Genomic DNA, 22225 nt, shown 5'->3' on the forward strand with positions numbered 1-22225 from the left:
CTGCCTGTGTCTTCTGCCAGTCTCATCAAGCTACCTCATGGTCAGCAAATAACATGTCTTGTATTTTAATCTTAAGAGAAAATAGAGACCATCAGGCACCTACCTTTTCTCCTTTCCATATCATGCCTGTCCTCACCTATCATTCTCCACTTTCCTTCTGTCTCAGAGAAAGAGGGAGTGTTCATTTTCTATTGCTGTGTAACAAATCATCCTTAGATTTAGTAGCTTAAAAGTACGCTTATTATCTCAGAGGGCCCATGAGTCAGGAATTTTGAAGTAGCTTAATTGGAAGAGCCTGGCTCAGGGTCCTTCATGAGGTTGCAGTTAAGATGTTAGCTCGGGCTACACTCATGTGAAAGCTTAACTGGGGCTAGAAGACCAACTTCCAAGATGGATCACTCACCTGGCTGTTGGCAGAAGGCCTGAATCCCTTACCACATGGGTCTCTCCACTGAAATGCTTGCATGTTCTCATGAAATATCAGCTGGCTTCCCCCAGATTGAGTAATCCAAAGAACAAGTATGGAGGTCACAACGCCTTTTATAACTTACTCTCAAAGTTGCATACTGTCACTCCCACCACATTCTATTAGTTAGAGGTGATTCACCAAGTACTACCTACACTCAAGGGGAGGGTAATTAGGGTCCATTTTTTGAAGGAAAGAGGATCAAAGAATTTATGGACATCTTTTAGTACCACCACATAGGGATCCCGCCTCCTTTTCAGGGCTAATTCCTCCACCTATGAACTTGATTCCATCCTTTCCCACCTGCATTTGGCTAATCAATTATGTTCTTTCTTTTTTTTTTTTTAATTTATTTTTATTTATTTATGGTTGTGTTGGGTCTTCGTTTCTGTGCGAGGGCTTTCTCTAGTTGCGGCAAGCGGGGGCCACTCTTCATCGCGGTGTGCAGGCCTCTCACTATCGCGGCCTCTCTTGTTGCAGAGCACAGGCTCCAGACGCGCAGGCTCAGTAGTTGTGGCTCACGGGCCCAGTTGCTCCGCGGCATGTGGGATCTTCCCAGACCAGGGTTCGAACCCATGTCCCTTGCATTGGCAGGCAGATTCTCAACCACTGCGCCACCAGGGAAGCCCAATTATGTTCTTTCTTAATCTCTTAATAGTAGATCTCATTTATTGAGCATTTAATACATCCTGGCCACTGTGCCAAACACTTCATTAAGTGGATAATCTCACTTAAGACATACAACAACTCCATGAAGTAGGGGAATGATTATCCTGCTGTTACAAATGAGTAGACCAAGGCTCAGAAGGTCTAATTGAGATGTCCAGTGTCAGATAACTAGTAAGTAGAAAAGTGACTGCTTAAACCCAGCCCCGACTGACTCCATAGCTGTACCCCTCTCCACTAATCTACTTTAACCTGCCCCACATGGACCTTTGATCTCTACCTCTCCATCAGCTGCTTCTTAGCTGTCAAAGAGGCTCAGTTCTTCTTCACACAAAAATTACCTTCCTTTGTGTCCTGCCTCATTCAAGCTTCCTCACATCTTCCCATTTGTAAAGTAGTGGTCAGCAAATAGTTCCTACTTCCACACTCCCATTTGCTCCAACTCACAGCCATCCAGTTCTGCACTTACCAACTTAGTGAAATGGATTAACCAATGACTCCCTAACTTCCAAATCCAATGCCTCCTTTTCAGCCCACATTCTGCTGTATTTCATCAGTGCTAAGATGCTCAATTCTCAACATTTCTGAAATAGAGATGTCTTAAAAGCAATGGCACTTCGTATGTGATCGAATAAATTTCTTTGCTCCTCTTTAATTTCATTGCATGGCTCAGTCCATCTTCTTTGCCTGCTCCTCTTCTTCACACATCCCTCAGATGGTGGCGTAGTTAATTTGTTGGTGTAGGAGAGCAAAATTTGCCACCCCAAAGTATCTCTTTGGCATGTGGATTATTTCAAGATGAAAATAATCAAGGCCCAAAAGACTCATGAAGAACCTTTGGCCGGCCCCCTAACTGCCTAAAGAATGTAGACAAGAGGACCTGTTCCAGGAAAGGAACTATCACCATAGATAACTATAGTGTGAACTAGGTGTATAGACAGGGAGGAAGCTAGCAAAGTCTGTTTGTTAGAATTTCTCTCTGTGTCCCATTGTCTCTCTGTGGCCCAGCAAACATTTGTTTACCAAACACTTGCTTTTCCGTCTTCACGTAAATTGCCTTCTTCTCCTTTGAGGTCCGAAACAACAACCCCCAACATCTTCTTTTGTCTTTAGCTAAAAGTGGTATTTAAGGTGAGGGTTTCAGTCATTTACGAGAGTTATTCAGTTTTCCTGGGCTCTCCCATGTATACATGTTATTAAACTTTTGTTTGATTTTCTCCTGTTAATCTGTCTCATGTCAATTTAATTCTTAGACCAACCAGAAGAACCTAGAAGGATAGAAGAAAATTTCTTCCTCTCAGACAGTGGTGATTCACCATTTTAACATTATGCATTACTGGGTAATCTATTACAAAATCGTCCATACCACATGTGTGTTAATCACCTCTAATTTCTGCTTCAGCCTCCATCTTTCCTTTTAATTAATTGCTTATCACCTGTATGTCCTTTACAAGTACCACAAACTCGGCATGTTCCAAACATTAACTCCTTTCCAGACTAACTTCCCTGCTTTTATTCCCTATCTTGGATGTTGACATCACCCTTGTTAAAGAACATCTCAGAGACATTAATTTAAAGCACAGCTGACATTTACTCATCTATAAGGGAGATTAGTTGTATACAGATTGCCATCCAATAGGCAAAACAGGGTTTATGGAGGGAACACTCTCAGTCAGGGGAGCAATGACAAAACTTCTTGTTTTGTTTTGTCCTTGTGTGTGCTGATTGGCTAAAAGCTATCAAGAGGGCAATTTGCACCCAAGCAGACTGCATTATTATCAGGGAAGGTAATTTTAGTTATTCATCATTTTTCCAAGAAATCTTGTGACTCAGCTGTGGAGTAGGAAGGTGGTATGTTCACCTTTCATATTTCCTGCTGATGTCCTTCCTTTGGTATCTACACCATAGTTGAGCTAGGACTTATTATAAATACTCCCTTTTTGTGGTCAAATTCAGATCCAAGACCATGGTTGACCACGAAGAATTTTGTGTCTTCTTGATGTGGTATCATTCACTAGATGTTGGTTTGAGATAACAGTTTATAGTAATATTTAAACACATATTGGAAGTGCTCAAGAAATTATATTTTATAATAAAATTAAATATAATTTAAATTAAATATAATTTAAATTAAATATAATTTAAAAATTTGGAACCATTTGTATCCAGTTTCCTAGTCAGCCTAAACCTAATCAGGAGAATTAGTCTCATGTCTCTTTATCCCTCATATTCCTTGGATTCCTTTGAGGCCTTTGTACATTTTAGGAACAGCAGCTAATGGTTGGGGGCCTAGGTTCAGTGAAGACATATAGATATATGTTAGCAGGTCTTATTAGAGGAGTCTAAAGACAGATGGTAAAACCACTTGGAAAAATTGGCAGCCATTACAATTGTTTGAGAGAGGTAAACAAGGGAGTTCAAAGAGTTTATGGGAAAGAAGACAGCTGAGAGAAAGGCAAAAACAACTATGGCAGTTATTTTACAATCTAATACCTTGACCCATACAAAGGAAAGAAGTAATAAAAGGAGGCAAGTGTTAAACTGTTATATCCTAATCACAAATCTTAATCTAAAAGTCTTATATGGGAACTTGAGTAGCTACCCACTTTCAGAGCTCTGTGCTTCTAAAGCTTTTTACTGAGCCTTAGGTTTATACACCTCCAGTGGGACTGGATGTCCAGGTTGTAGAATCCTTAGTGACTTCACACTGGGAATCATAAACCCATGAGTATATACCCTAGAGTTTAAGAGTATTACTTGTGGTTAAATATACTTGATATTACCTTTCCAAGGCTGACGTCTTGACATCCTCAGTACATTTCTTTTTCTGACTCACTTCACTTAGGATGATGATCTCTAGTTGCATCCATGTTGCTGCAAATGGCATTATCTTTTTTTAATGGCTGAGTAGTATTCCATCATATATATATATATATATATATATATATATATATATATATATCATATCTTCTTTATGCATTCATCTGACGATGGACATTTAGGTTGTTTCCATCTCTTGGCTATTGTAACTAGTACTGCTATGAACATTGGGGTTCGTGGATCTTTTCGAATTACAGTTTTGTCTGGATGTATGCCCAGGGGTGGGATTGCTGGATCATATGGTAGTTCTATTTTTAGTTTTTTGAGGAACCTCCATACTGTTTTCCATAGTGGCTGTACCAATTTACATTCCCACCGACAGTGTAGGAGGGTTCCCTTTTCTCCACACCCTCTCCAGCATTTATTGTTTGTGGACTCTTTGATGATCGCCATTCTGATATATACCGGTGTGAGGTGGTACGTTATAGTTTTGATTTGCATTTCTCTAATAATTAGCGATGTTGAGCATCTTCAGCAAGTGGTTTTGAATCCTTAAATCTTTAACAAGGTGGTGTGCTCTTGTTAAGAGGCAGAGAGTTCAGAAGTTACAGCTTATGCAGCACAGAATGTACTTTATTTTAAAGATAAGAACTATGAAAAAATAATGTATCAGCATTGGCCAGGGGACAGAGAATGCTGAGTTTGAAGAGCTGTTCAGCAGTCGTGGGGTTCATTTTTACTAGGAGGGGGAGCTAGATTGGTTTCCTTAGGTTGGAAACTAGGGAAATAAGATTACTATTTCCTAGGATTACTAGGAAAAAAAAAAAACCCCTAGGATTACTTAGGTTGGAGTGGTTCTTGACAATTATGTGGGAATTAGACAACAAAAAAATGCCATAGGTGAAATGTGACTATTGTGCATTGTTTTGAAGCAATTAGGTTTGAACAGCAAATCTTATGAGGGCAGTGAGAGAGAAGGGGAGCTAGAATAATTCCCGCTGAGGCACCAACTAGCTTATTTGTTTCTGCCACATCACCACGGCAATAAACAAGGTAGCTAAACCTACCTAAGGTAGACCGTAGGCTTGCGATGAGATTTTAGCTTTTGCGTAAGCACTTTTAAAGCACAACTTACCTTTTCTGTACGAACAATTATGAAGGATTCAGTATAGTCAGGCTGCCCAAAGTCAGGTGTTGCTCTTAATGTCTGAGTAGGAAAGAAAAAGGCCTAGTTAACATTTGGCTCCCAAGGGAACATCTGTTTTAGTTTGCTTTTGTAGGGACTGAGCTGAAAGCAATATGGAAAAACCCAACATGCTAATGATCTCTAGGAGACAAACAGTGCTACCCAGTGCCCTTCTGAGGAGGGTCAAGATTGCAAGAAGTATCTTAACAAATTTGCTATTTTGAATTTAGGGCTTGAATATGGGAAATGCAAAATAAAAGAGTTAACACAGGTGAGATATGAACATACGTAAAGATCAGAGCATAAGTAATGGGTGCCTAAAGATAAGAAAATCGTTACAATCTTTGTAAGATGGACAATTTAAAATAAAATTAAAAGAGTAACAATAATTACTAGGAATCCTAACTTAGAAGTAAAGAATTTTTGTTTAAAAATGATTCAAAAGCATGACAAAAACGGAAAAAAAAAAAGGATATCCAAAGATCATTCTTTTTCTGAACTGTCATTCACAAACTCTTTTACTAATTCACATGCCAGATATATATATATATACACACACACATACATACACACATGCACATATAATTAAATGATAAATTTATAGCTTTATAAGATAAAACATATATCACATTAAACTTACCATCTTAATAAAACTACAGCAATTTCCTTGAAAACCCAACAAAACATATCCATTACCTTACATATTTGTATGTCTTTGCAACTACTATTTGAGTACTCATTTAATTACAACTTTTAACCAAAGAAACTAACTTCTGTTCCCTCTCAGGCACAGAGAAAACTGGAGAGGAAGCAAAGGAGCACTGTCTGCCATACTCAGGTACCTAGCAGCAGACCACAGCTCTACAAGGATGCCTGATTGTGTACCACCAGCTCACATGCCACATTCATTCATTCTGCATGTCTGTAACATAGCAAATAGTACCCTGTATGCTAACATGACCCAAAGGCATTGGTATATCCTTATTAATTCACTAACTGATGGTCACTCTCTAAAGGATAAAAACAGGAGACAAGGGCAGATATGTTAAAATTATGCTTGCTTGTTTTATTATTCTCCTACTTTTTAGTTTTGATCTGCCAAGAAATTGGGCATCCAAAGGTTATTTATTAACTCAATTAATCCAAGGTCTCTCTCAAAGCCAATTTAGGATCTTGGTATTATGATTTAAGTTGATGCTATAAAATAATACAGTCACTGCTGATATCAAAAAGATTGTCAGACAGATGATATTATGAAATTTATATGGACAGTGGAAATAGAGTAACTAGTTTTTAACATTTTCTGAAATTCTTAAAAGCAAATACTTTTAAAAGATATAATTATAACTCAGTGTAGTTGGACATACAAATTTCTTACGCTTTTATATTATTAAATAATTACTAATGTAAGCTTATCTGAAGAACAAGACTAGTAAAAGATTTAGGGAGTCCAGATTAATATGGATTTCTATGAATAAACAAATCCAGGTCTTGCAAAAGTTAGAATATTAGCTAACATTATTTTTTACCCTGTTAAAAACAGAGAAAACTTATTATTGTTTTCAAATCAAAATTGTCAAACCGGTAGATTCAAAGTGTATGGAGTTAAATCTTTCTTTTCTTGAATTCTCTTCTATTTATGTGAAAGAAGATTAGCTTCCTAAGTCAATCAAAATAGAAGCTCCTTTACCTTTAAAGGGCTTTATAATTTATAAATTCTCTCCGGAGGTAGGCAAAGATACACCAATCTATTTGTTTAGAAATTATTTATGCCCTAGATTTGTCAGAGTTCTCCAGAGAAACAGAGCCAATAGGATGTGGACCTTTACAGAGATTTATTATAAGGAATTGGCTCACACAATTATGGAAGCTGCAAGTACCAATCTGCAGTGTGAGGCAGCGGGCTGGAGACCCAGGAGAGCTGATGGTACAGACGAAGTCGGCAGACAGTCTGCTGGCAAACTCCCTCTTGCTCAGGGAGGCCAGTCTTTTGGTCTATTCAGGTCTTCAACTGATTGGATGAGGCCTACCCACATTATGATGGGCAATCCAGATTTAAATATTAATCTCATTCCAAAGCACCCTCCAAGACAACAGAAAATTAACCATTACATACCCATACAATGAGAAAATCTTATCAAACTCTCAGGAAAGCTAGGTAATTATAGAGGGATATAGAGCTGAATTTCTACTTTATGATATGCTATTTTTCCACACTTGTTCAGTCCATCTGTAAGTTGAGCTAGGGGTTCAGCTTTCAGATTTATCGACACCTTGCTGTTGGGTCACAAAGCTTTCCCTCATATCTTGACGTTGCTCATTTGTATTTGTATGTTCTTCTATAGAGCTTCCCTATTTCTTTTACTAGAGAATGGAGGAAGAGTCTTGTACTTAGAGCCCTTTCAATTTCTTAGGATGTCATGAAGCTAAGGACAAGCCAGAAGCAATCATTCTTATTCCATCTGCATTCCCAAAACACATGTTCAGATACATTTCTACAATTGCTATACAATTAGAGTTCTTTATTTTTCAAGTCATAAAAAAAGTTTCAATTTTTTCTTTTTTCTTTGCCAGCGTTTCCCTCCCATCTGATAGCAGATGTGTCTGAGTTAGATATAACCTATGGAGTTCACAAATAACAAATTCCTGTGGCTAGTTAATCTCCAGTAATTAACAACAACAACCAAAAGAAGCTGTCTGATGGCACTTCTGAGATGCTGGTGTGAGTAGCCAAATAAATTTGAAAAGAAGATCACAGTTGGGAGATTCACACTTTCTGATTTCAGAACTTATTACAAAGCAGCAAGACAATGTGGTCCTGGCATAAAGGAAAACATACAGATCAATGAATTGAGAGTCTAGAAGCAAACCCTTGTGTTTATAGTCAATTGATTTTCAACAAAGGTAATTCAGAGGGGGAAAGAACAGGCTTTTCAACAAATGGTGCTGGAACAACTACGTATCAACATGCAAAAGAGTGTAGCTGGACTCTTCTCATATCATATACAAAAATTACCTCAAAATGGTCATAGACTGAAACATAAGGTTTAACACTATAAAATTCTTAGAAACATAGGGGTGAGTCTTCATTACCTTGGGTTTAGCCTACTAAAATGTGACATTGAAAGCACAAGTGAAAAAGAAAAAAAGTAGATAAACTGAACTTTATCAAAATTAAGAACTTTTGTGCTTCAAAGGGCATCATCAAGAAAGTGAAAAGAAAACACACAGAGTGGGAGAAAGCAAAAATCACGCAGTAGGTGAAACACTGAGCCTTGGATTTTGCCTTTGGGCAAGTTGATTGCCTGAAAACTACCAAGGAGAACAGTTTGCCCAGAGGAGCAGAAGGGAATTTCAGTTATTTCTTGCTCTAGTTCAGGTCCCTATCATCGGCAGCCTCTTAACTGGGTGCCCCCATCCATCTGCCACATCGGTGCCAAAATTATCATAACAAAACACAGATGTTTGCCATCCCTCTGTTTAGCAGCCTGGATGGACTCTATATTGCCAGTAGAATTAAATCCAAGTGACTTATAAAAATGGCATTCAAGGCTCTTCACAATCTAGCCCCTATGAACTCGGGCAGCTACATCTCCACCAGAACTCCAGCCCCACCTGCCCTTCCCTGGATGCCATCACCTGAGCTCCTCCTCTTTCTATCACAGTTCCCTCTACCTGGATGCTCTCTCCTTCTCTGCAAGGAGAACCTCCACTCAGCCTTCAAATGTTACCTCTTCCGTGAAGCCTCCCCTGATTTGCTCATCAAAGCAAGCCACTTCCTTATTTGTGTTCCCAAAGCACTTCATACTTACTTCCATTCCATTACTTAGCACTTACCACATCGTATGGCAATTATGTGGCTGCTTTGCTCTCACCCTGAGGCCAGGGGCAGTGACTGTTTTGTCTTTGTACCCTCTAGTGCCTATCTTCTGATTTGGCTCCAAGAAGCTTCTCAACAAGTATTTGGTGAATGAATGTGTCATCCATCACAGGGACACTGATCGGTGAGTGTTTTTTCAGTGCCTATACTAACACTGCAGGTGATAAAAAAAAAAAAAAAAAGACAGTTTATAGTCTGGCGGAGGTTAAAAGAAGTAAATATGAATATCATAAACTATACAGCAAGCTAAAAGCCATAAGAGAATTATGAACCAAATATAACAGGGGTCAGGTAAGGGAGAATGAATCCTAGAGAAAATTCTAAAGATTTCTACAGTTAGCGATGGGGGCCAGGTGACGGTAGGGAAGGGGCAGCCAAGGAGCTGTTTACAAATTTGACGCAAGCCAATGCTGACAATTGCAATAACTTTCAGTGGCATGCTCTATTGCTGAAATTAAAAGTCGGGGGTATTAGGGATTTTATAAAAGGGTTTCCCTCTCTGGGAACTCCCTCCACTTAGACAGACAATATAACTGGAGTGCTTCCTTTGGCTGTCAAGGTGACCTTCCACTTGTTGGGGAAGGGTTGTTCTCACTGAGACTCCTGAGTCTGTCCACACTGCAGCAGAGGTTTCCTCGTTGTCCCCAAAACGTTCAGCTTTGGTAGTGGCAAAGCCTGGAACTTCTGGACCACTGTCCCCACCTTGATCTGATATTTCTATGACTACACTGGCCTGAGTAGAGGAAGGGGCAAAGAAAGCCTCACTCCTACAGCTCCACCACCACTAGACCTTCAGGCTGATACACCTCAAGCTTTTGTTGACTGAAATAAGGACGCACAGCATAAAAGTTGTGAGTCAAGTTTTCTTTGGGGACCTTACGGAGGACTATAGCCTCGGAGATGGCCTCTCAGGTAGCTCTGAGGAACTGCTCTGAAGAAGTAAGGGAGGAACCAGGACGTATATGAATTTTTCTTGGCTGGAAAAAACATGCAATTGAACATCAAAAGATGACTGCAAATCACAAAGAACAGACATCTCAAGTTAATGATTTTAGTGCTTTTCTATGTATGGGAAGATGCAATAATCTAGGGTCATTTGAAATTCTTCCTTAGAGATGCATCTTAACTCTCTAGGGGCCAGCACAGAATGCAGAATGCTTCCTGTTTTTCTCCATCCTGAATTCCTCTCAGGAATACAATAATAGTAGGAGACTTTAACACCCCACTCACATCAATGGACAGATCCTCTATACAGAAAATCAACAAGGCAACAGAGATCCTAAATGATACAATAGAACAGTTAGACCTAATTGATATTTTCAGGACATTACATCCAAAAAAACCAGAATACACATTCTTTTCAAGTGCACATGAAACATTCTCTAGGATTGACCACAAAACAAACCTCAACAAATTTAAGAGTATGGAAATTATTTCAAGCATCTTCTCTGACCACAACAACATGAAACGAGAAATCAACCACAGAAAAAGAAATGAGAAAAAAACGATTACATGGAGACTAAACAACATGCTACTAAAAAAAACAATGGGTCAATGAGGAAATCAAAAAGATAATTAAAAAATACCTTGAGACAAATGACAATGAAAACACAACCATACAAAATCTATGGGATGCAGCAAAAGCAGTTAGAGGGACGTTCACAGTGAATTCCCCTCAGGTGCACTGTCAGTGGGCAACTCCAGTGGCTAATGGCTTTATCCTTATAGAACTGGAATAGCAGGCAACATTTTTTTCTTTACAGTCTGGTAGTGAGAGACTCAATATACAAATGGACAATGGCCAGACCATATATAAAACAGAACTCTGACCCACAATCTGCAGCAACCAGCCCAGGAAGCCAACCTACTATCTGCAAGTCAGACTTCTATGTCTAACAACTAGTCCAGGAAGTGAAACAATAACTCCTGTAACAATCGGTCCCAAATGGCCAGGACTTTTATTAATATCTGATAGCCTCCCTAATTTTTGTTGCAGCTTCCAACTGGGGATCAACTGGGGAAAGCAAATATGCTCCCCTGACCAATCACACAGGACGCCATGCTTCTGGTTAGCCTGCCTGCAGCTTTCCATGTCAACAGCCTCCAATCAGGGCACACCTGCAGCCTTCCTCTTTGTCCAGGACAAAACTTTCCCACTCCTCTGCCTGCCTTTGGGTGTCTGCCAAAACCTAAGTGATGTTGGCTGACCCTTGCTATAGCGAGCCCTGAATAAACAGCTTTTGCTTGATCTCAATCGGTTGGTATTTCTTTCCACAGTAGAAAAGGGTTTTTAAAACCAGATGCTAAATACTATTCCCAGAATCAAAGTGGGGAAAATGGTAAATGGTTTATAAGAGTTCTCTCATGGGATAACCAGCTTTCGCCTCCCTCTTTCTCAAATTTAACCACCTCGTCAATTCCCTAGGCTGTGCAGGGAAGCATACACAGGCCGATCTTGCCCTGGTATCTGCTCCTCCACCCTGAACAGCACAGTGGAGCGTGCTAATCCACAGGAATCCCTTTCCCCAAGTAAGAGTCTAGTTTAGAATCATATCACCGAGGAGCTCCAACAGAGGAGCATGGGGTAGGCATTGGCCCCCCACCCAGGGCAAGGTGAGGTCACAGCTCCTCGTGTTCCCTATAATCTTCCCGCCCCTGAGGGTGACTCTTGGACGGAAGCCCACAGCTCGCATGATACACAATGCTCAGAGACAGTACACTGGGGAGCCACATCGAGGAAGAAGAATATTTTCCTACAGCAGCATAATTGGATAAGAATGTCCTCTTCCTTCTATATGACCTCGCAGGGAAGTTTTACTTGCACCGCCCCTCCTCCACTGCCCGGCCTGCCCTAGGTCCTCTTGCCCACAACGGTGTCCTGCTGTTTCCCCCTCCCAACAGCCGAGCCCCCTCACTCTGGGTGTCCTCACTAAAGACACGGAGAATTAGAAGGAGATTTCTCAGTTGTTTTTCATTTCTAGTTTATATTCTTAGGCTCAGCTGTGTCTTCCTACCAGGCTGGATTAAGAAGAAAGGCAGTTGATGATAAGATTTGCTCTCCCTGTATCCAGAGCAAACCCCAGGGACTGGGGTGTGAGGAAGATGAAGGGGAGTTTTTCTTGTCAACCTTGTGTATGAACATACAATTTAAATGAATTAAATATTCCTGCTTTAAATTTTTTTTTTTTTTTCACTGTAACAGCTCCTTTACTTTGCAGTGAAGATTGATTTGTATATTCTTTGCCTCTGAGTCCTTGCGGGATTTTTTTTTTTTTTTAATTCAGACAGAAAGTCACAAAAATTATACTCATCCTCATCAGTTCACTCAGTCCCATGTAATTAATTTTTTTTTCATCTTGATCTTTTGTTAGCACTTTTATGAGTTCATCAGTTTTTCATTAGAGTTCTGAAAATGCTTATTCATTCAGTTCAGCAGTACAGTCAGTTACCAGAAACCTGTACTTGTCAGAGTCTTTTCCATGAATTTCTTGAAGATGAAACCCTTTTATAGGAACATATTTGCAAAAGCATCAGAGTACACCCAGAACTGTCTGTAAATGACAAAAGACTTAAAAATGACCACAGTTAAAGATTTGATGAAAGTTCATAATTATGCAGTTGACAAGAAAATTAGTTATTTCTGAGATATACATTTTAAAGTAATAACTATGATTATTACTTATAACATTATACCAGAACATATAAGATTTTTAGAAATTTCATGTAATGTCTGAAACATTTATATTAACATATTTTCATACATATTTCCATACAAATACAAATATAAGATTTTTAGAAATTTCATGTAATGTCTGAAACATTTATATTAACATATTTCCATACAAATAACCCAATGAAAGTTTAGTATTAGTTGTTTTGTTTGTTTGTTTTTTTATACTGCAGGTTCTTATTAGGCATCAATTTTATACACATCAGTGTATACATGTCAATCCCAATCGCCCAATTCAGCACACCACCATCCCCACCCCACCGCAGTTTTCCCCCCTTGGTGTCCATATGTCCATTCTCTACATCTGTGTCTCAACTTCTGCCCTGCAAACCGGCTCATCTGTACCATTTTTCTAGGTTCCACATACATGCATTAATATACGATATTTGTTTTTCTCTTTCGGACTTACTTCACTCTGTATGACAGTCTCTAGATCCATCCACTTCTCAACAAATGACTCAATTTCGTTCCTTTTTATGGCTGAGTAATATTCCATTGTATATATGTACCACAACTTCTTTATCCATTCGTCTGTTGATGGGCATTTAGGTTGCTTCCATGACCTGGCTATTGTAAATAGTGCTGCAATGAACATTCGGGTGCATGTGTCTTTTTGAATTACGGTTTTCTCTGGGTATATGCCCAGTAGTGGGATTGCTGGGTCATATGGTAATTCTATTTTTAGTTTTTTAAGGAACCTCCATACTGTTCTCCATAGTGGCTGTATCAATTTACATTCCCACCAACAGTGCAAGAGGGTTCCCTTTTCTCCACACCCTCTCCAGCATTTGTTGTTTGTAGATTTTCTGATGATGCCCATTCTAACTGGTGTGAGGTGATACCTCATTGTAGTTTTGATTTGCATTTCTCTAATAATTAGTGATGTTGAGCATCTTTTCATGTGCTTCGTGGCCGTCTGTATGTCTTCTTTGGAGAAATGTCTATTTAGGTCTTCTGCCCATTTTTGGATTGAGGTGTTTGTTTCTTTAATATTGAGCTGAATGAGCTGTTTATATATTTTGGAGATTAATCCTTTGTCCGTTGATTCGTTTGCAAATATTTTCTCCCATTCTGAGGGTTGTCTTTTGGTCTTGTTTATGGTTTCCTTTGCTGTGCAAAAGCTTTGAAGTTTCATTAGGTCCCATTTGTTTATTTTTGTTTTTATTTCCATTACTCTAGGAGGTGGCTCAAAAAAGATCTTGCTGTGATTTATGTCAAAGAGTGTTCTTCCTATGTTTTCCTCTAAGAGTTTTATAGTGTCCAGTCTTATATTTAGGTCTCTAATCCATTTTGAGTTTATTTTTGTGTATGGTGTTAGGGAGTATTCTAATTTCATTCTTTTACATGTAGCTGTCCAGTTTTCCCAGCACCACTTATTGAAGAGACTGTCTTTTCTCCATTGTATATCTTTGCCTCCTTTGTCATAGATTAGTTGACCATAGGTGCGTGGGTTAATCTCTGGGCTTTCTATCTTGTTCCATTGATCTATGTTTCTGTTTTTGTGCCAGTACCATAATGTCTTAATTACTGTAGCTTTGTAGTATAGTCTGAAGTCAGGGAGTCTGATTCCTCCAGCTCCATTTTTTTCCCTCAAGACTGCTTTGGCTATTCGGGGTCTTTTGTGTCTCCATACAAATTTTAAGATGATTTGTTCTAGCTCCGTAAAAAATGCCATTGGTAATTTGATAGGGATTGTATTGAATCTGTAGATTGCTTTAGGTAGTATACTCATTTTCACAATGTTGATTCTTCCAATCCAAGAACATGGTATATCTCTCCATCTGTTGGTATCATCTTTAATTTCTTTCATCAGTGTCTTATAGTTTTCTGCATACAGGTCTTTTGTCTCCCTAGGTAGGTTTATTCCTAGGTATTTTATTCTTTTTGTTGCAATGGTAAATGGGAGTGTTTCCATAATTTCTCTTTCAGATTTTTCATCATTAGTGTATAGGAATGCAAGAGATTTCTGTGCATTAATTTTGTATCCTGCAACTTTACCATATTCATTAATTAGCTCTAGCAGTTTTCTGGTGGCATCTTTAGGATTCTCTATGTATAGTATCATGTCATCGGCAAACAGTGACAGTTTTACTTCTTCTTTTCCAATTTGTATTCCTTTTATTTCTTTTTCTTCTCTGATTGCCGTGGCTAGGACTTCCAGAACTATGTTGAATAATAGTGGTGAGAGTGGACATCCTTGTCTCGTTCCTGATCTTAGAGGAAATGCTTTCAGTTTTTCACCATTGAGAATGATGTTTGCTGTGGGTTTGTCATATATGGCCTTTATTATGTTGAGGTAGGTTCCCTCTATGCCCACTTTCTGGAGAGTTTTTATCATAAATGGGTGTTGAATTTTGTCAAAAGCTTTTTCTGCATCTATTGAGATGATCATATGGTTTTTATTCTTCAATTTGTTAATATGGTGTATCACATTGATTGATTTGCGTATATTGAAGAATCCTTGCATCCCTGGGATAAATCCCACTTGATCGTGGTGTATGATCCTTTTAATGTGTTGTTGGATTCTGTTTGCTAGTATTTTGTTGAGGATTTTTGCATCTATATTCATCAGTGATATTGGTCTGTAATTTTCTTTTTCTGTAGTATCTTTGTCTGGTTTTGGTATCAGGGTGGTGGTGGCCTCATAGAATGAGTTTGGGAGTGTTCCTTCCTCTGCAATTTTTTGGAAGAGTTTGAGAAGGATAGGTGTTAGCTCTTCTCTAAATGTTTGATAGAATTCACCTGTGAAGCCATCTGGTCCTGGACTTTTGTTTGTTGGAAGATTTTTAATCACAGTTTCAATTTCATTACTTGTGATTGGTCTGTTCATATTTTCTGTTTCTTCCTGGTTCAGTCTTGGAAGGTTATACCTTTCCAAAAATGTGTCCATTTCTTCCAAGTTGTCCATTTTATTGGCATAAAGTTGCTTGTAGTAGTCTCTTAGGATGCTTTGTATTTCTGCGGTGTCTGTTGTAACTTCTCCTTTTTCATTTCCGATTTTATTGATTTGAGTCCTCTCCCTCTTTTTCTTGATGAGTCTGGCTAATGGCTTATCAATTTTGTTTATCTTCTCAAAGAACCAACTTTTAGTTTTATTGATCTTTGCTAATGTTTTCTTTGTTTCTATTTCATTTATTTCTGCTCTGATCTTTATGATTTCTTTCCTTCTGCTAACTTTGGGTTTTGTTTGTTCTTCTTTCTCTAGTTTCTTTAGGTGTAAGGTTAGATTGTTTACTTGAGATTTTTCTTGTTTCTTTAGGTAGGCTTGTATAGCTATAAACTTCCCTCTTAGGACTGCTTTTGCTGCATCCCATAGGTTTTGGGTCGTCGTGTTTTCATTGTCATTTGTCTCTAGGTATTTTTTGATTTCCTCTTTGATTTCTTCAGTGATCTCTTGGTTATTTAGTAACGTATTGTTTAGCCTCCATGTGTTTGTCTTTTTTACGTTTTTTTCCCTGTAATTCATTTCTAATCTCATAGCGTTGTGGTCAGAAAAGATGCTTGATATGATTTCAATTTTCTTAAATTTACTGAGGCTTGATTTGTGACCCAAGATGTGATCTATCCTGGAGAATGTTCTGTGCGCACTTGAGAAGAACGTGTAATCTGCTGTTTTTGGATGGAATGTCCTATATATATCAATTAAATCTATCTGGTCTATTGTGTCATTTAAAGCTTCTGTTTCCTTATTTATTTTCATTTTGGATGATCTGTCCATTGGTGTAAGTGAGGTGTTAAAGTCCCCCACTATTATTGTGTTACTCTCGATTTCCTCTTTTATAGCTGTTAGCAGTTGCGTTATGTATTGAGGTGCTCCTATGTTGGGTGCATATATATTTATAATTGTTATATCTTCTTCTTGGATTGATCCCTTGATCATTATGTAGTATCCTTCCTTGTCTCTTGTAACATTCTTTATTTTAAAGTCTATTTTATCTGATATGAGTATAGCTACTCCAGCTTTCTTTTGATTTCCATTTGCATGGAATATCTTTTTCCATCCTCTCACTTTCAGTCTGTATGTGTCCCTAGGTCTAAAGTGGGTCTCTTGTAGACAGCATATATATGGGTCTTGTTTTTGTATCCATTCAGCCAGTCTATGTCTTTTGGTTGGGGCATTTAATCCATTCACGTTTAAGGTAATTATTGATATGTATGTTCCTATGACCATTTTCTTAATTGTTTTGGGTTTGTTTTTGTAGGTCCTTTTCTTCTCTTGTGTTTCCCACTTAGAGAAGTTCCTTTAACATTTGTTGTAGAGCTGGTTTGGTGGTGCTGAATTCTCTTAGCTTTTGCTTGTCTGTAAAGCTTTTGATTTCTCCATCAAATCTAAATGAGATCCTTGCCGGGTAGAGTAATCTTGGTTGTAGGTTCTTCCCTTTCATCCCTTTAAGTATATCATGCCACTCCTTTCTGGCTTGCAGAGTTTCTGCTGAGAAATCAGCTGTTAACCTTATGGGAGTTCCCTTGTATGTTATTTGTCATTTTTCCCTTGCTTCTTTCAATAATTTTTCTTTGTCTTTAATTTTTGCCACTTTGATTACTATGTGTCTCGGCGTGTTTCTCCTTGGGTTTATCCTGTATGGGACTCTCTGCGCTTCCTGGACTTGGGTGGCTATTTCCTTTCCCATGTTAGGGAAGTTTTCGACTATAATCTCTTCAAATATTTTCTCTGGTCCTTTCTCTCTCTCTTCTCCTTCTGGGACCCCTATAATGCAAATGTTGTTGCGTTTAATGTTGTCCCAGAGGTCTCTTAGGCTGTCTTCATTGCTTTTCATTCTTTTTTCTTTAGTCTGTTCCGCAGCAGTGAATTCCACCATTCTGTCTTCCAGGTCACTTATCCGTTCTTCTGCCTCAGTTATTCTGCTATTGATTCCTTCTAGTGTAGTTTTCATTTCAGTTATTGTATTGGTCATCTCTGTTTGTTTGTTCTTTAATTCTTCTAGGTCTTTGTTAATCATTTCTTGCATCTTCTCAATCTTTGCCTCCATTCTTATTCTGAGGTCCTGGATCATCTTCACTATCATTATTCTGAATTCTTTTTCTGGAAGGTTGCCTATCTCCACTTCATTTAGTTGTTTTTCTGGGGTTTTTTCTTGTTCCTTCATCTGGTACATAGCCCTCTGCCTTTTCATCTTGTCTGTCTTTCTTTAACTGTGGTTTTTGGTCCACAGGCTGCAGGATTGTAGTTTTTCTTGCTTCTGCTGTCTGCCCTCTGGTGGTTGAGGCTATCTAAGAGGCTTGATGGGAGGCTCTGGTGGTGGGTAGAGCTGACTGTTGCTGTGGCGGTCAGAGCTCAGTAAAACTTTAATCCACTTGACTGTTGATGGGTGGGGCTGGGTTCCCTCCCTGTTGGTTGTTTTGCCTGAGGCAACCCAACACTGGAGCCTACCTGGGCTCTTTGATGGGGTTAATGGCAGACTCTGGGAGGGCTCACGCCAAGGAGCACTTCCCAGAACCTCCGCTGCCAGTGTCCTTGTCCCCACGGTGAAACAGAGCCACCCCCCGCCTCTGCAGGAGACCCCCCAACACCAGCAGGTAGGTCTGGTTCAGTCTCCCCCAGGGTCACTGCTCCTTCCCCTGGGTCCCGATGTGCACACTACTTTGTGTGTGCCCTCCAAGAGTGGGGTCTCTGTTTCCCCCAGTCCTGTCGAAGTCCTGCAATCAATTCCAACTAGGCTTCAAAGTCTGATTCTCTAGGAATTCCTCCTCCCGTTGCCGGACCCCCAGGTTGGGAAGCCTGACGTGGGGCTCAGAACCTTCACTCCAGTGGGTGGACTTCTGTGGTATAAGTGTTCGCCAGTCTGTGAGTCACCCACCCAGCAGTTATGGGATTTGATTTTACTCTGATTGCGCCCCTCCTACCGTCTCACTGTGGCTTCTCCTTGTCCTTGGACATGGGGTATCCTCCTTGGTGAAGTCCAGGGTCTTCCTGTCAATGATTGTCCAGCAGCCAGTTGTGATTCTGGTGCTCTCGCAAGAGGGAGTCAGAGCACGTCCTTCTACTCCGCCATCTTGGTTAATCCTCCTAAATTTTTTTTTTAAAATGTGGTAAAATACACATAAAATTTCCATCTTAACCATTTTAAGCATACAGTTCAGTGGTGTTAAATACATTCACATCGTTGTGCAAACAATGTCTAGAACTCTTTTCATCTTTTTTTAGACATTCTTTTTTAATATTCTTTTCCATTATGGTTTATCACAGGATATTGAATATAGTTCCCTGTACTATTGTTGTTTATCCATCCTATATATAATAGTTTATATCTGCTAATCCCATATTCCCAGTCCTTCCCTCCCCCAAACTCCTCCCCCTTGACAACCATAAGTCTGTTCTCTATGTCTGTGAGTCTGTTTCTGTTTCATAGATAGGTTCATTTGTGCCATATTTTTTTTTAATTTTTAAAAAATATTTATTTATTTATTTATTTATTTATTTTTGGCTGCGTTGGGTCTTGTTGCTGCACATGGGCTTTCTCTCTAGTTGCGGCGAGCGGGGGTTACTCTTCGTTGCGGTGCGCAGGCTTCTCATTGCAGTGGCTTCTCTTGTTGCAGAGCATGGGCTCTAGGCACGTGGGCTTCAGTAGTTGTGGCTCGCGGACTCTAGAGTGCAGGCTCAGTAGTTGTGGCGCACTGGCTTGGTTGCTCCGCGGCATGTGGGATCCTCCCGGAACAGGGCTCGAACCCGTGTCCCCTGCATTGGCAGGAGGATTCTTAACCACTGTGCCACCAGGGAAGTCCTTGTGCCATATTTTAGATTCCACATATAAGTGATATCATATGGTATTTGTCTTTCTCTTTCTGACTTACTTCACTTAGCATGATAATCTCTAGTTGCATCCATGTTGCTGCAAATGGCATTATTTCATTCTTTTTTATGGCTGAGCAGTATTCCACTGTATATATGTACCACCTCTTTATCCACTCATCTGTCAATGGACATTTAGGTTGTTCCCATGTTTTGGCTATTGTGAATAGCACTGCTACGAACATAGGGGAACAATCCAGTGGGATTGCTGGATCATATGGTAACTCTATTTTTAGTTTTCTGAGGAACCTCCACACTGTTTTCCATAGTGACTGCACCAATTTACATTCTCACCAACAGTGTAGGAGGGTTCCCTTTTCTCCACACCCTCTCTAGTGTTTTTTATTTGTAGGCTTTTTAATGATGGCCATTCTGACTGGTGTGAGGTGGTACCTCATTGTAGTTTTGATTTGCATTTCTCTAATAATTAGTGATGTTGAGCATCTTTTCATGTGCCTACTGGCCACCTGTATGTCTTCTTTGGAGAAATGTCTGTTTAGGTCTTCTGCCCATATTTTGATTTGGTTGTTTGTTTTTTTGTTGTTGAGTTGTATGAGCTGTTTGTATATTTTGGAGATGAAGCCCTCGTCTGTCACATCATTTGCAAATATTTTCTCCCATTCTGTAGGTTGATTTTTCATTTTTTTATGGTTTCCTTTGCTGTGCAAAAGGTTGTAAGTTTGATTAGGTCCCTTTTTTTTTTTTTTAATTATTTATTTATTTATTTATTTATTTTTGGCTGTGTTGGGTCTTCGTTTCTGTGCGAGGGCTTCCTCCAGTTGCGGCGAGCGGGGGCCACTCTTCATCGCGGTGTGCGGGCCTCTCACTGTTGCGGCCTCTCTTGTTGCGGAGCACAGGCTCCAGACGCGCAGGCTCAGCTGTTGTGGCTCACGGGCCTAGCTGCTCCGCGGCATGCGGGATCTTCCCAGACCAGGGATCGAACCCGTGTCCCCTGCATTAGCAGGCAGATTCTCAACCACTGCGCCACCAGGGAAGCCCCAGGTCCCATTTATTTTTGTTTTTATTGCTATTGCCTTGGGAGACTGACCGAAGAAAACATTGGTATGATTTATGTCAGAGAATGTTTTGCCTATGTTCTCTTCTAGGAGTAGTACTCTTTTCATCCTGAAAAACTGAAACCCGGTACCCAGGGTTAAACAACTCCCCATTCCCCCTACCCCTGCCCCTGGCAACCACCCTTCTACTTTCTGTCCCTGTGATTTTGACTACTCTAAGTACCACATATAAGTGGAGTCATACAGTATTTGTCTTTTTGAGACTGGCTTATTTCACTCAGCATAATGTCCTAGAGGTTCATCCATGTTGTAGCATGTGTGAGAATTTCCTTCCTTTTTAAGGCTGAAAAATAGTCCATTGTATGTATTTACCACATTTGGTTTATCCATTCATCTGTCAATGGACACTAGGGTCGTTTCAGCCTTTTGGCTATTGTGAATAATGCTGTTATGAATATGTATGTTATTTTCCTTATTCCTTTGTTCTTGACTCTGGCCAGAGATACTGATAGTACCTCAAGCAGTGTTATTAGGGTGAAAATAATCAATGTTCAGTTTTTAAACTTATTATATTGTTTTATTTCTGAAATACACTTTAAAGGAAAGTCTGAGGAGAACAGATCCGCAAGTTTATGCCAAACGATAGATTTTGAAAGAAAACAGAACAGAGCTTCTCGGCTCTGGCTGTGCTGAGGAAAGTTGAAAAAGCACCTATGCCCAGATCCTAGGCCCCCGAGAGTCTGAAAGAATTGATCTGGGCTTGTTAGAGTCACCTGAGAGCTTTTAAATGGCACGATGCCCAGGATCTACCTGAAACCCATTAAATTAGAACTTCTGGGGGTGGGGCCCAGGCACTGATGTACTTTAAAGCTTCCCCAGGTGAGTTTATGGCTAGCTGGGACTAAGAACCACTGGCATAGCCCACACCTTCACCCTTAGAGGGACTAAAGATGGGCCACTTGGACTGGAACGGAGTAGGGAGAGGGCTGGGGCATGAGCTTATAGAAAAGGGGACACCTGGGTGGGATTCAGGTGGAGGGAGGCCATCCCCTGAACCTATTCACATCTGTATGTGTCATTTCATTAAACTCTACTCAATTACCTTGTTTGAGTGAGTCACCTTTTCCTGCTAGATCCTGACTGATATACTTGTCCTCACCTTGACAAGGTTGCAAAAATCACTGAAGGTCAGTTTGCCATGCGCAGATGCTCTAACGCTACATCTGGAAAAGACCTGGATCAGGAAAGCTGTCAAGAGCCAAGCATGTTGAGAGACAGCTACTCCAGCCCACCCCCTCCCCTGAGCCTCTCTCACACTCTTATCTCTGCTGCTTCTGACTCTGCTCTCTCCTTGCTGCCCCCAAATCTGCAGCCCCAATGCCAGCAGAGGGCACCTGGTCAGCCTCCATCTCAGGTCCTGGCCGACCTGGTGCAGTGGCTGCCACCCCCAACCCCACCCAGAGCAGCGCCTCGAGGTCCCCTGGGCAGAGGACTACAGGCAGGGCAGTGCCATCTAGAAGGGAGCACAAGACCAAACTGTGATTGACATTTCCGGGACACAGAGCCATCACTACCCGTTAGACTGATGGATTTCAGACATTATTTTCTTTTTACTTTTTTGCAGATTAATAAATTACACAAAGTGCATAA

At 40.0% G+C, this 22225-nt stretch overlaps 1 long non-coding RNA gene across 1 annotated transcript in view; it reads right to left on the reverse strand.

The window, feature by feature from the left end:
- Positions 1-1100: 1100 nt before the first annotated feature.
- The window catches only part of LOC309631554, a 57039-nt gene continuing 35914 nt past the window's right edge, over positions 1101-22225 (reverse strand). The window contains exons 2-3 of the long non-coding RNA XR_014246353.1: positions 5088-9172; positions 1101-3146 (exon numbers count right to left, since the gene is read on the reverse strand). This is a non-coding gene — a long non-coding RNA (uncharacterized lncRNA). The remainder of the gene's footprint in view (positions 3147-5087; positions 9173-22225) is intronic.

This window comes from Balaenoptera borealis, assembly GCF_965194805.1.
Source record: "Balaenoptera borealis genome assembly, chromosome: 7".
In the NCBI taxonomy this organism is placed as follows: domain Eukaryota; kingdom Metazoa; phylum Chordata; class Mammalia; order Artiodactyla; family Balaenopteridae; genus Balaenoptera; species Balaenoptera borealis.